A 16,198-nucleotide genomic window follows, 5' to 3' on the forward strand; every position below is an offset into this window, starting at 1 on the left:
ATTTATCTACAAACTCCCATCAGTCATGTTAGAGGGATATTTGAGGGAATTGAAAGGAAAATATTATTTTCTTCGTATTTCAGTCTATGTGGGTAGAGAACAGCTAGAAAACTTCCTCTGACAAAGGAATGCACATGGTGACAATTAGAAGTAAGGCTAATATACTACAGTGACCTGTGAACAAGATGGAGAAGCAGCCAATAAGAATACTTCTTGACTTATATAACCCCAAAATATCAAGGTGAACAGAAGACTGATGTCAGCTGCTACAATGGAGAAATCACTGATTCCATTACTCAATTTCTAGACCCAATTAATTTTTCATTCCCAATTGGAAGAGATCCTTGGTGCTGCTGAGGAAAATCCCCATAATACCACAACAGGTCTGATAAGTGTTTTCTTTCTGGTCCCCAAAGATATTTGTAGGGGAAGAAAAATAATTTTTTTCTTTAGCCCCCATAGATTCTTAGTTAAAATGAATCCCTGTGACAAAAGACAGATTAGCAAGAGAAAAAAAAGTTTATTAGCATGTATATTTCCTGGAAGACACCATGAAAGACAATGGAAGACACCTAGATAAGGAGTAGTTCTCAAAGAGGTGGCTTTGAATTCCAGCTTATATAGCATCTTTGACAAAGAATAGTTAATTATTAGAGAAATGACAAGACAAAGGAAAAGGACCTTGAGTCTCTAACAACTTGTGGAAAGTAACTAAATAGCAGATAAAGGCTAGTTAATAAAGCTTGTCAGCATATATTCTTCTGGTATCATCTCCAGGAGGTAAGGGGCTAAAATTGTCTTCAGTGGTTAACCACTGTTCTCCCTGGTAGAAGAGGGTGCAGGATACCTTCTGTGTCTCTAAATGCATGTCCTGCTTTTAGGCAAATAGAGGGAGAGCAGAGAGCTTTCCTGCATCTGCTTTTTCTCCATTGTCTTCAGCCCAACAATTTTTCATTTTTTGGGGTGAAATATTCTGGTCTCACACAGATGTGTGATATGTACCCAGACAATTACACACTGAGGGAAGAGGAATACTGAGAATTTTCAAAAACTGTTGGGTAGTGGGCTGAACTGCAACTGGTACTGAGGACCATTTTATGGCAGAGGAGGGACAATAAAGTGTATGACCATCAGCTCTGTTGGTCATACTATATATCTGATAGCCCAAGAGCTGACAGGCTGGAAACATTTTGAAATGGCCTTGTAAGTGCCTGGTTTTAGCCCGGGGATGATAACCCTGAATGGCTGGGGTTTGGGATGCTGTCCTTCAAGATGCAATATATACTTTAAACCAAAAGCCATTATATAGTGTTATTTTCTCAAAAGTTAAAAGGTATGAGACGGAGTCCAAGGCACAGGAGGAGCAGTAGGTTCTTTCATCATCACTCCTACTGGCTCACTTGAGGGTATGTGTGTTATTCTCCCACAATTTTAGCCTCTGCTGCATTAGAGTTACTAGTTTGGGGAGGTGTTTGGGATGGAGAGCTTCTATCAGAGGACACAGGAAGAAGTTGGTTTGTTTTTTAACCAAATCTTTAGCTGTGGTTGTTACTTGGACATTTTAGAGTCTTGATACCAGAAGACCAGCATGCAAAGAGTTACTATACTGGGAGGGGTAATTGGGCTTGATTATCATATAATAGATAGAAATAAGGTTACTTCTGCATAATGGGGGCAGGAAAGAATATATCAGAAATCTAAACCATTCTGTTGGATATCTTTTGCTGCTCCATCAGCCCTAGTGATAATAGTGAATGGACAATTGCATCAACCATTGCCTGTAGAGAGCAAGGTCATTCAGGGCCTCAGAATTGACAGTTTGTTCCTCCATGCAAGCCACAAAAATCAGCTGAAGCATGGCCTATGTGAAAGAAATCTAGAATGGGTGATAGAAGAGGAAGGTTATGAATATTGTCTAGTTCTATTGAACATCTTGCTGTAATTCGTTTTTATTGTGACCAGTCATCACCCTAAAGAGTCAGCAACAGAAGTGGATTTCACATGGAGCATTAGTGGGCTATACCAGATGCTGTTAGTGTTCCAACTAAATACCCTTGGAATGAACTATTTTTACTCCAAAGACCTGACTTCCAGCAACTGTATTTCTTTACTAGTGTTGAAGACATGTATTAAAAACAAAATCTTCTGCCAACCCAAAATCTCTATTACAGAGGTAGTAAAGAAATAAAAGTTTTATTATTGAATAAGTATTAAAACAGAATGTGATGCTTATCATAGGCAATCCACAAATAGATTGCAAAGACAGAAAGGAAGCTCACCCCTTTATATAGTCAACCAGATACAACCAATTTTATACATGTTTTTAAGATAAACAATAACTAGTACTCAAGAGGACTTGACAGCACCATTTGTCACATATAGTTCCCAACTTTACCTGGTAATTGGTGTGACTGTCTATATTAGCTAATTAGCTTTATTTCTAGAGGAAAAATAAACTTCTCATATCTTTACTACAGGAGGTAGTTTTACAGCTTGGAGCAAGGGGCCCACTTAAGTTAGGCTCCCACTGCCCCCAAAACTGGGAGTTTGGAAGGCTGTTTCCGTTGATGGTTACATTTTAAAGAGGTGGCGCCAGGTCCTTGAGAAAGATTATTCCTAGGTCATGAGGTCCACAAAAGCGAGATTCAGTTTCTAAAAAGATTCATATACATTTTGAAAATATAAAATAAGTACTTACATTTGCTAAGTTTTCTAAGGTAAATGTTCTGACAAAGCAGGAGGGGAGGAAAACCTCTTTTTATATTAAAATTTAAAATTTAAAATTTTTGATTCATACTTGTCCTGACATCTAATTTTTCCCTTGAAGTTGGAGCCCATTTTTCTTGTGTACATGGTAAGATAACAATGCCAATAAATTAACACCCCTCTGATGTAGCTTGTTAGAAATGCAGAATTCCAGGTCCTGCCAAAGGCATACTAAGTCATGATCTGCATTTTTAACAAGAACTTCAGGTATTCTGTATGCACAGTGAAGTCTGGAAAGCATGAAAAACATGGAGATTATATATATATCATATATGTATTATAAATATAAACATGTATTATATAAAATATTTGTATTTATATAAATATATACTATAAAATATATTTATATACATTTGTATATGAATATATTTGTAAATTTGTATAAAGCCTTGAAAACTTATTTCTCTTTAAGGATTTATAGAGGAATTTCTCTCTAGTTTAATATGTATGAATATATAAAATATATGCATTTTATATAATGCAATAATCTATAGATGGTAGATTATATGCATCTATATGGTAATGTTAAAGTTGCATTATATATAATGCATATAATCTATAGATTATATGCATCTATATGGTAATGTTAAAATTGCATTCAGCTGATAATAGCAGAAAACCTAACAATTGTAGCTTAACAAATAGGAATAATTTTTCTGACATAACAATTTTAGAGGTTGAAAGTCTGGGTATGATACTGTGGTTCTATGATATAATCAGTGGCCTGGGCTCCTACTCTTTCTACTCTATCATCTAAGCATTCAATTACCTTTCTCAGTCTTGCTGACTCATGATCCTATGAGAGTTGCTTATATCCAGGCTTACATCTGTTTCAGGAAGGAAGAATGAGGACAAAGTAGTGCCTCTTTAGGAAAGCAAAAGTGTTCCAAGGAATCATCAACTTTTGTTTTATGGGAAAGAATTTGTAAACTAAAATCTATTCCAGAGTAATCAAGTTATATAGTTGGACACACTGTTACTACAAACAAAATTGAGGTTTTGTTAGTAAGCAGCAAAAAGGAATAAATATTGAGTAGGCAACTAAAAGTATTTGCTACAAAAAATATATTTACATAGGTAGACAGTATTTATTTTTACTTAGCACAAAGTGATAATTTACCCAAAATTGTAACTAGCATGAGTAATTAATTATAATAATCTTTATATAACTATATAATATATAATTACATATAAAGTTAATGTAAATAATTAGATAATCTATAAATCACTTTATGCTACGTAGGTACACATTTAAACTGTTTTAATAATAAACCACACATCAATTATCACATTGATAAGGAAAGAATTCAGCACTGTGATGCTGGATTGATGTACAGGATTTTAAAGTACTGCAGAAACACAAGTTCTAAATGCAATCAAAATTTAAAGAATCTTAATTGTAATTATTTTTCAATATCCATTATTCTGGAATATGATTTTTTAAAATTAGGAAATGGGTTAGGGATAATGTATAATTAACAAGAGATAAAGCTACCTATATAAATTTCGCTTTTCTTTAGTATCAGAACTTGTTTGAAAAGCTACAGTGCAATAAAACTTCAACTGAAAATTGAGGTTAAGCTATTTGTCAGAGAACATCTATTTCTAATTTCAAAGGCTATTAAAATCAATTGAGAAACTCTGTTTCACCATATCCTTTCATTCCACTTCACAGCACTCATATTGAATCCCACAGAACTTGGACAATCATGCCGAGCCTGTTACCATGCAGCAACATTTTAAAGTCTGATAGCTTATTACATAGTCATTAAGATTAATTTTTTCTAAAGTAATTTTCATATTTCTGATTAAATTTTTCCATATTATTTAAAAACTTGTGAGACACATCAGAGAGTGTGATGAAGTAAATTAAACCCAAGTTAAAACCTCATTTTAACTATTAATATTTTATATTTTATTTGAATACTTTTAATAAATTTGCCTCTGTGAGAGGGTACTTCTTTTGAGATATTCATTTTTGTTTTGTTTCCAGTGACATGCTTTATATCTTCTGCATGTCTCTACAGTTACCTGCTCTATCTTTCTCTACCCAGTTCTGTGCCCCAAGAGGCTGAACTCAGGAGAAATCTGTGATTTCTTTGCCCACAGGCTTTGACTTCATCCCATTGGACCAAGCCCATAGATTGCAGTCAGGGAAGAGAATAATGTCAAGATATCCATTCATTCAGATTTTTCCATGCTTCATCATATCTTGTTGTCTGGTCTGCTATCAGGAAACCTCCTCTATATGGCTTCTTCCGGATCTCATATTTGCTACCTCCCCTGGCCTCTCTAAACCTATGACTAGTATTGGTACTCTATTGTTATTTCCACAGGAGTGGTGCGTGATGCCTTGATGCTTTTTCTAAACCATGCTTTCACCATTGTAAAGTGTCATTCTATAAATTCCCCTTCATGACCAAACTTGAGTACATATGTGTTTCTTACCAGGACCCTGACTGATTTGTTACAATTATATTTTTATTTTCTACTCCAACAACCTAGAAGAGTTATAAAAGTCAGAAAATTACTTTAGAATTTATAACTCTATAACTGCTACACTTAATTTCTTTGGATATATACTTCTTCACTTGTAAATCCAAGATAGATTACTGAAATTGCTCCTTTACAGATCTAATACCTTTTTTTCCTATTTCTTCAAATCACTTTTGACACTTAACCATACTTCCACTGACAGCATCCGTATTAACAGGGTTTTTAAAAAAATATAGGCTATCTTTTATTTCCTTTAAATAGTTTTTAAACTAATTTACTAAATTTGTATAAAGCCCTGAAAACCCATTTATCTTTAAGGATTTATAGAGGAATTTCTCTCTAGTTTAAATGTTTTGATGCCTAATTAAAAATAAAATAAGCATATTGTGTGGTAAATTTTTATACCATATTATGAGTATAAGAAATAAGTTTTGTAGTCAACAGCCTGTTAATTTTTGTGGTTCAGTAATAAAAGCTTAGATGTAAGAAAAATATGTAGTAATTTACCTTGGGAAAATCAACTTCACTAAAATAATTTAGGGTTATTAAAAATATAAAGTAATTCATTTATTTTACTCTGAATAAATAGCAAAACAGTTAAGACATTACTTGCAAAAACTTTAAAGAAGTATTAAAAGATGGATCAAAACATCCTCAGTAGTAACTCAAACCTCAAAATTGTTATAGGAAGGGGCCTAAAGATGGCAGACTAGGACATCTGGCACTCACTTTTTTTCACAAACAACAAAAATCAAGAAGATCACTAGGATTCAACAGAGAAGTGGCAGGAAATATCTGAGACACAGAAGAAAAGGGAAGCAAGGAAGCCAGCTCTGCCAGGATTAGCTGAGAGCTGAAAGGCTTCCCACTTCAGGGAAACAGAGTAAGTGAGAGATCTTCAGCAGTCCAGATTCCCACAACCCTAGTCATAGGAAAGCTCCTTTACCATTATAGGCCCTGAGACTAGCATAGGGAGATGATGAAAGACTGCACAATGGCATTTATCCAGAGAGACAGCGAGAGCTCACTCTTGTCCCACACCACCTCAAAATCCTAAGCAACTACAATGTTGTGCCATTTTGAGAGCTCAGCTGCTACCACACTGCATTCTGCCCTGGGGCCCAATAGTCCCTACATCTTCCCATCCCTGGAGTCCCACTGGCATTCTGTCATGTTCACCTGAGTGGCTGCAGCAATGCAACACCAGTTGGACCCAGCAAGGGAACAGGGAACAGTCTTCAGCACTTCAGCACACACAATGTCCTGCACCCCAGGGAACAGGCAGTACAGCACACTGGGAGGCTATCCCCAGAACAAAAGGATTCAAATTGCATGCTTCTCAGAGACAGAAACCTGCCTGATCAAGCAGAAGAAATAATTTCAGCACTGAAAGACAGTTTCAAAAGGTAAAGAGAAACCCCCAAATCATAGAAAACATGTTTAATAAAATAATACCTGAAAGCTTCCCAAGTCTGGCAAGAGATTTAGGCATCTACCTACAGGAAGCTCAGTGATATCCAAATATATACAAACCGAAAAGGTTTTATCCATGGCTTATTATAATAAAAATGTCAAAAGTCTAAGAGAATTTTAAAAACAGCAAGGTTAAAGCATCCAGTCACATATGAAGAAACCCCCATCCAAATAACAGTGGATTTCTCAGCAGAAAACTTACAGGACAGGAGAGAATGGGATGATATTCAAAGTGCTTAAAAGAAACAAAAAAAACTTTCAGCCAAAAATACTATACCCAGAAAAGTTATCCTTCATAAATGAAGGAAAAATAGTTTTTCCCAGACAAGCAGAAACTGAGGGAAATTTTCATTAGACCAGCTCTACAAAAAATATTAAAGGGGATTCTACCCTTGGAAGCAAAATCTACCTACAATGTGTACTATCATGAAGATACGTGAAAGTATAAAATTCACAAGTAGACCAAACATGGAAATGAGGCAGAGAAAAGTCTCAAATGTTACCACTAGAGAAAAACACCAAGTCACAGTGATAATAGAAAAGAATTAAAGGAACAAAGGATATATAAAAGAACCAGAAAACAATTAACAAAATGGCAGGAATAAGTCCTCATATTCCAACAATAATCTTGAATATAAATGGATTAATTTTTTCACTAAAAAGATATAAAATGGCTAAAAAATGTGATCCAACTATTTGCTGCCTATAAGAAACTCACTTCATTCATAAAGACACATAGAGACTGAAAGGGATGGAAAAGGATAGTTTATGCAAATAGAAGCCAAAAGCAAGTATGAGTAATTAACATATCAGATTAAACAGCATTTAGGTGAAAAACAGTAGAAAGAGACAAAGGAGGTCATAATATAATGATAAAAATCAATTTAGCAAGAGAATATAACAATTCTAAATATATATGCATTCAACACCAGAACACACAGATATATAAAGCAAACATTATTAGAAATAAAGGGAGAAATAAGCTCCAATACAATAATAGTTGGGGACTTTGATATCCCACTTTTAGCATTAGATCACCTAGATAAAAAAATTTAAGAAAAAACCCATTGGATTTAAACAACACATTAGACAAAGTAGACCTAGCAGACATCTATAGAACATTTTATCTAATAGCTTCAGAATACACACCCTTCTCATCAGCACATGGCACATTCTTCAGGATAGATTATATTCTAGGACAGAAAACAAGTCTCAACAAATTTTAAAAAATTAAAATTATACCAAGTATCTTCTCAGACCACAATAGAATAAAACTAGAATTAATAACAAAGAGAACTTTGGAAACTGTACAAATACATGGTAATTATATAACATTCTTATGGCTGGGTGTGTTGGGTCATGCTTATAATCCCAGTGCTTTGGGAGGCCGAAGTGGAGGGATCAGCTGAGTCCAGGAGTTGGAGACCAGTGTAAGGAACACAGTGAGATCCTATCTCTACAAAAAAATTAAAATATTTGTTGGGCATAGTGGCACACACCTATAGTCTCAGCTACTCAGTAGGCTAAGGCAGGAGGATTGCTTGAGCCCAGGAGTTTGAGGCTGCAGTGAGCCACAATTACATTACTACACTCCAGCATGGGTGACAGAATGAGAGCCTGTCTCTAAAAATAAATAAATAAATACAATGTTCCTGAAAAATCATTGGAAAAATGGTTTAGAAAATTTAGCAGGAAATAAAAACTTTTTGAAACAAATGAAAATGGAAGCACAACCTTACAAACCTATAGAATACAGCAAAAGTAGTATAAGAGGAAATTTTATAGTAATAAATGTCTACACTCAAAAGTAAAAATTTCAAATTCAATTTGAAATTTTCAAGATTCAATCAGAATGAAATAGAAAACTGAAACAGACCAAAGGAGTAATGAGATTAAAACAGTAATAAGTCTTCCAACAAAGAAGAGCCAAGGACTGTATTTGCCACCAAATTCTACTAAACTTATATGAAAAAACTAACAGTTCACCTCAAACTATTTCAAAACCTAAACAGAAAGGAATTCATCCTGACTCATTCTATGAGACCATTACCCTGATACTAAACCAAACAAGGACACAACAAAAAAAATGAAAACTACAGGCAAGTATCCCTGATGAATATAGATATAAAAAATCTTCAACCAAATACTAGCAAACCAGATCCAGTATCCCATCAAAAAGTTAATACACCATGATCAAGTGGGATTTATTCCATAGATTCCAGGATGGTTCAACATATGTATATCAATAAACATAATACATCACATCAACAGAATGAAGGACAAAAACCATATGATTATCTCAATAGCTGCAGAAAAAGCATGTGATAAAATCCAGCATTTCTTCATGTTAAAAATAACCAACTGAGCATAGAAGTAATACATGTCAATATAATACAGTCCATATAAGACAAACCCGCAGCCAACACTATACTGAAGTGGGAAAAGCTGAAAGCCTTTCCTCTAGGAATGAAAACAAAACAAGGATGCTCACTTTCACCACTCCTACATAGTACTGGAAGTCCTAGATAGAGCAATAAGGCAAGAGAAAAAAGTGAAAGGCATCCAAAGTGGAAAAGAGAAAGTCACATTGTCCCATTTTGGAGATGGCATAATCATATATTTAGAAAAAATGATTCCATCAAAAAACTCTTGGATCTGATTTTTAAAATTCAGTAAATTTGCAGGATTCAAAAATCAACATATAAAATGAATAGTGCTTCTATACAGTAATAATGAGATAGCTGAAAAAGAAATCAAGAGGGCAGTTCCATTTATAAAAACTACAAAAAATACCTAGGAATAAATCTAACCGAGGAGATGAAAGATCTAAAGGAAAACTATAAAACGCTGATGAAAGAAATTGATGAGGACACAAATAAATGAAAAAATTCCAATACTCATGGGTTGAAAGAATTCACTTTGTTAAAGTCACCATACAACCCAAAGCAATCTACATATTCAATGCAATCTCTATCAAAATAGGAATGTCATTTTTCATAGAAATAGAAAAAAAGTTAAAACTTGTATGAAATTGAAGAGCTCAAACAGCCAAAGCAATCCTGAGCAAAACAAACAAAAAAACTACAAGAAAAAAACAAAGCTGGATGGAGGCATCATGCTACCTGAATTTAAAATATGTTACAAGGATCTAGTAGCCCAAATAGCATGATATTAGTATAAAAACAGGAACATAGACCAATGGAATAGAATAGAGAATCCAGAAATAAATCCACATTTACAGGCAAATGCAAGAGCATATTTTTGAGAAATAATACTCTCTTTAATAAATGGTGCTGGGAAAAGTGGATATCTATAGGCAGAAGAATGAAAATAAATGCTTATCTTGGACCATACACAAAAATCAACTCAAAATGGACTAGAGACCTGAACAAAAGACTTGAAACTATAAAACTACTAGAAGAAAACATAGGGGACACACTACATGACATTGGTCTAGGCAAAGGTTTTATGGCTAAGACTTTAAAAGTACAGGAAGCAAAAAGAAAAACAAATAGTAAACTAAAATGCTTCTGCACAGCAAAGGAAATGATCAACAGTAAAGAGACAATCTGTTGAGTGGGAGAGAATATTTGCAAATTATTTATCTGACAAGTGGCAATAATTCCATTAAAAGTGGGCAAAGGACATAGACATTTCTCAGAAGAAGATATACAAATTGTCCATAGGTATATGAAAAAAATACTCAACTTTACCAGTCACCAGAGAAATGCAAATCAAAACCACAATGAAATATTAGCTTACCCCAGTTAAAATGGCTATTATTAAAGAGATTTTAAAAAGAACAGATGCTGGCGAGGATGCAGAGAAAAGGGAACTCTTTTATACTGTTGGTGGAAATATGAATTAGAACATCCATTATGTGTGGAAAATAGTATGGAGATATCTCAAAAAAACCTAAAAATAGAACTGCCATACAATACAGCAACCCTACTCCTGGGTATTTATTCCAATAAAAAAGGAAATCAGTGTATAAAAGGGATACTGGCACCCTCATGTTCATTGCAGCACTGTTCACAATAGCCAAAATATGGAATCTCCCTAAGTTTATTAATAACAGATGAATGAATAAATAACATGTGCTATATATACACAATGGATTACTATTCAAGTATTAAAAAAATGAAATCTTGTCATTTGCAGCAATGTGGATGGAGCAGGAAGTCATTTTGTTAAGTGAGATAAGCCAGGCACAGAAAGACAAATATTGCATGTTTTCACTCATATGTGGGAGCTTAAATATTTATCTCATTGGGGTAGAGTAGAATAATAGTTACCAGAATGCTTGTGATTTTTGTACATTGGTTTTGTATCCTGAGACTTTGCTGAAGCTGCTTATCAGCTTAAGGAGATTTTGGGCTGAGACAATGGGGTTTTCAAAATGCTCACCATCACTGGCCATCAGAGAAATGCAAATCAAAACCACAATGAGATACCATCTCACACCAGTTAGAATGGCAATCATTAAAAAGTCAGGAAACAACAGGTGCTGGAGAGCATGTGGAGAAATAGGAACGCTTTTACACTGTTGGTGGGAATGTAAACTAGTTCAACCGTTGTGGAAGTCAGTGTGGCGATTCCTCAGGGATCTAGAACTAGAAATACCATTTGACCCAGCCATCCCATTACTGGGTACATACCCAAAGGACTATAAATCATGCTGCTATAAAGACACATGCACACATATGTTTATTGTGGCATTATTCACAATAGCAAAGACTTGGAACCAACCCAAATGTCCAACAATGATAGACTGGATTAAGAAAATGTGGCACATATACACCATGGAATACTATGCAGCCATAAAAAATGAGTTCATGTCCTTTGTAGGGACATGGATGAAACTGGAAATCATCATTCTCAGTAAACTATTGCAAGGACAAAAAACCAAACACTGCATGTTCTTACTCATAGGTGGGAATTGAACAATGGGAACACATGGACACAGGAAGGGGAACATCACATTCTGGGGACTGTTGTGGGGTGGGGGGAGGGAGAGGGATAGCTTTAGGAGACATAGCTAATGCTAAATGACAAGTTAATGGGTACAGCACACCAGCATGGCACATATATACATATGTAACTAACCTGCACATTGTGCACATGTACCCTAAAACTTAAAGTATAATAATAAAAAAAATTAAATATATGTCAAAATATTGGGGGAAAAAAAAAGAATAATAGTTACCAGAGGCAGGGAAAGGTGTATCAGCATAGGGGTGGGATAGAGACAAAGACAGGTTGGTTAATAGATACAAACATACCATTATATAGATTGAATAAATTATTATGTTCCATAGCAAAATAAGGTGACTAAAGCTAACATCAATGTATTGTATGTTTTAAAATAGCTAGAAGAGAGGACTTGAAGTGTTCCCAACACATAGAAATGATAAATATTTAGGGCGATGGATACCCTACATGCCCTGATTTGATCATTATAGTTTCTATGCATGTAACAATATCATATGTGCCCTATAAAATATACACATATTATGAATTAATAAAATTTAAAAAAAATTCTAAGCAATAGTCCCCCCTTGTTTGCAGGAATACATTCCAAACCCTCCAGTGGATGCCTGAAACTGTGGATGGTAGCAAACTTAATATATACTGTTTTTTCCTATATGTACGTACCTATGATTAAATTTAATTTGTAAATTAGGCATGGTAGGAGATTAACAATAATAAAATAGAACAATTAATATACCATGATAAAAACTATGTGAGTGTGCCTTTTTTCTCTTTCTCTTTCTCTCTCTCAAAATGTCTTACTGCACTGTACCATGGGTAACTGAATTGTGGAAAGTGAAAATGTGGATAAGGGAGGACTATTGTATTTTAATGCAATTTTAGTTATACAGGTTGAATATTCCTCATCCAAGATGCTCGGGACCAACAAGTGTTTCAAATTTTGGAATATTTGCATATGCACAATGAGATATCTTGGGGTTGGGACCCAAATCTAAATATGATATTTATGTTTCATTTATACCTTTTACACATAGCCTAAAGGTCATTTTACACAATATTCTAAATAATATTGTGGATGAAACACAGTTTGTGTATGTTGAACCATTAGAAAACAAAAATGTCACTATCTCAGTCACCCGTGTGAACCATTTATGACTGGCATCACCATCATTCCTGACTCTGAATTTATATTCTCAGCAGAATATTTACATTTTCTTACATGTATTCACTCATTATTATAGTGAAAAATAATGTGTTCAGAATAAATAAACAGCACATGCAGACTGAGTAATTTATAAGGAATAGAAATACCAAAAATACCCATATAAGCTCTTAAACAACAGCAACAACTAACAATGGTAGGATTTTGGTCTCTACCTACAATGCTGTATTTTGATTGAAAGGTTACTGTACAATTTTTTTTTAAGTAGAATGAGGAGGCATTCTTCTGAATGACGTTTTAAAATATTTCCTCTAGAGTCATCTGCCACATTAACAATGGTTTTTGTCTGAGTAGTCTTTTTTTTGATTTTATAAACAGACATGATTTCTTGTTCTGTTATGAATGCGTGATGCTCTACTCCTTCAACAAGCCCATCATACATTTTCACCATGTCATCTATAGACACTTTTCCTGCAGTATCGACATCATCTTGGTCATCAATACTATCATGCTCACCTTGATTTGGAACCATTTTGACTCTTCACGATCAGTCAATGAGTGAAGAACTAGAGCCTCATTATCAATGTTAAAAACATTTTCAATATCCATTTCTAGGGCAATAACACCAAAACAACGATGTTTCATTAGCATTATAGACTTGTTCTGGCATCAGGTTTTCATCATGTTTTGGCAAACTCATCAATGAATTTCTCTACTACTTTGTGATCAGAAGATGCTTTAACATCACAAATCTTAAAAAATTTAATGCTGTGTCTTTTCATAAATGTCTGCACCCAGCCTGCTGAATATTCAGTTTCCTTGAATTTTCAGTTTATCATGATAGATCTTTGCTTGTCTTATGATCAGCATACCATTAAGTTGCATGTGTTCACTGCAACACTGATGGATACACTCTTCCAATACATCGAGATCTTCAGTTTTAAATTTGGGCAGTGATTTTCTATTTTTCATTAACTTCTGTTCATCACTTTCAGCACAGAATTTTAATTGTTTATCTTTCTGTTGCTTCAAGTAATATGTGGTGGTCATTCCAACACCACACTTTTTAAAAATACATCTTATATTTAAATCGCTGTCCAGTTTCTCCAATAGCTTAATTTTCTGTGCTATAGATAAACATACATTCTTCCTCTCTTTCTTACCACGGTCACATAGGAAATCTGCAAGCTTTTTATTTTTGACATTTTCAACAATATCTTTATACATAGAGCAGAGAAGAAACAAAAAAAACACCCACAGTGAGTAATGAACATAGGTCTTAGCCCCATGTGGCACATCATGGAGAACCTCTTGTTGGTGCATCTGACTTGCACATGTCCCATTTTATTACCCTTTGCAGATGTGCTTGCATGGGGGAATCTGGGCATGAATGGAAAAGATACATCACAGCAGAAGTGGGCTGGGAGGATCTTTTCTACCTTGGGTACACTGAACAAACTGGGTTTTTCGTGCTTTCGTTTTGACTGTGGCCTGTCACATGAGATAAGATGTGGAATATTTCACATGTGGTATCACGTCAATGCTCAAAAAGTTTTGGATTTTGGAGTATTTCAGATTTTCTGTTTTTGGATTAGGGATGCTCAACCTGTATAATGAGACTGTCATAGTCTGTTTGTGCTGCTATAACAAAATACTTGAGACTGAGTAACTTATAAGGAATAGAAATTTACTTCTCACAGTTCTGGAGTCTGGGAAGCTGAACATCAAGGTGCCAGTAGGTTCAGTGTTGAGTGAAAGCTGCTCCCTCTGCCTCCAAGATGGCACCTTGAATTCTGTGTCCTCATGTTATGATGTCCTTGGGGTGTCACTTCACCAGCCAGAAACCTCTGTGGCCAGTAGCGCCTTTTTCTGAGTTTTGCTCTGGCCTACTGGCCTCATTCCACCCTCTTGGCCCAGCCGGCTGCACTTGGCTCACACTACTGGTCTGGATACCATACCTGCCAAGGGCAAGCCAGGCACAGATCGGCAAGGGGTGTGTGAGCAAGTGTGGGATCCTGCCACTGTGCACAGCCAGACATGCTGGCTGCGGTGGGGCAGGCAGTTCCAGGAACTGGCATGGGTGCTGGCTCCCTGTGAAGCGCACTGGACCAGGTGTACCATAAGAAGCTTCCTTGGCTGACACTGGGGAATGCAGTGGCACCCAGATGCTTGGAGATGCCAAGAACCTCAGAGCCCTAATGAGGGTGTCAGAGCCTTGGCTTGGGGAGCTCCTAGGTCTGGGCTCTTCAGGGCTGCAGCTCTTCTCTCCTTCTTGTCACCTGCAACATTGTGAGCAAGGGGTGTGTTTCAGTCCTGTTTGTGTTATAGCTCTTTTAGCCCCGTCATTTGGCAGGTCCTTAGTTCTTGTCTTGCATCCAAGAAGAATGTGAGTAGAAGAAGGTGAGCAAGATGAAGAGGAGCTTTACTGAGCAATAGAATAGCTCAGAGGAGATCTGCAGCAGGTAGCTCCTCTCTGTAGCCAGGGCATCCCAACAAGTGTTCAGCTCCTAGCAGAGAGGGTAGCTCCTGCCTACAGCTGGTTGTCCTGTCATCTCTTCTGCTTCAACAGAGAGGCTATCAGCTCTTTGCAGCTGGTTGTTCTGTCATCTCTTCTGCTCTCAGGAGAGAGGGTAGCTGCTCTATGAAGCTGGTCATCCCCTCATCTCTTTTGCTCTCAGCAGAGCTCCTCTCTGCAGTTGGTCATCTCCTCATCTCTTCTAGTCTGGCTGAGGTCTGGGGCTTTTATGGGCCTCAGTGGGAATGAAGTGCATGCTGATTGGTCCATGGACGGCCATGGGCAGGTCCCAAAATGTGCCACAAGTTCCCACTCAGGTCTGTGGGACCAGCAGCCTGGCCCCCACTCTTCAGGCCCTCCCCAGCTTGATGGTGGTGCTTCATTGGTACCCACTCCTTTCTGCACAGGAGCCTGTCTGCCTCCTGCTCCTGTTCATGGCACCCAGGTTGTTCATGCTGAGAGGCACCTGCAGGCCAGTATCAAGCTGCCCTCAGCCACCGCTTGGCCTCCCTGCCTTGCTTGTTGGTGCCCAAAGTCCAGAAGGGGCCTGGCAGCAGGGGCCTGGTGTGTTAGCACTGCCCCGAGTGTGCACATACCTGGCTAGGTTGCAACATCACCCGGAATTGGCCTCAACTTTGTTCTCTGATCAGAGTGGGCGCTGACAGCTGGGAGAAGCTGGACAGTGGGAGCAGGCACTTCTGAGCCTGTGGTGGGATGGGCAGTCTTCCCAGGCCACCAAGAGTGCAGAGGTGCCTAGGTCTACAGCTATGGCTTGGGCTGCCACACTGTGCCTG

The sequence above is a fragment of the Pongo pygmaeus genome, chromosome 6 (genome assembly GCF_028885625.2).
Source record: "Pongo pygmaeus isolate AG05252 chromosome 6, NHGRI_mPonPyg2-v2.0_pri, whole genome shotgun sequence".
In the NCBI taxonomy this organism is placed as follows: Eukaryota; Metazoa; Chordata; class Mammalia; order Primates; family Hominidae; genus Pongo; species Pongo pygmaeus.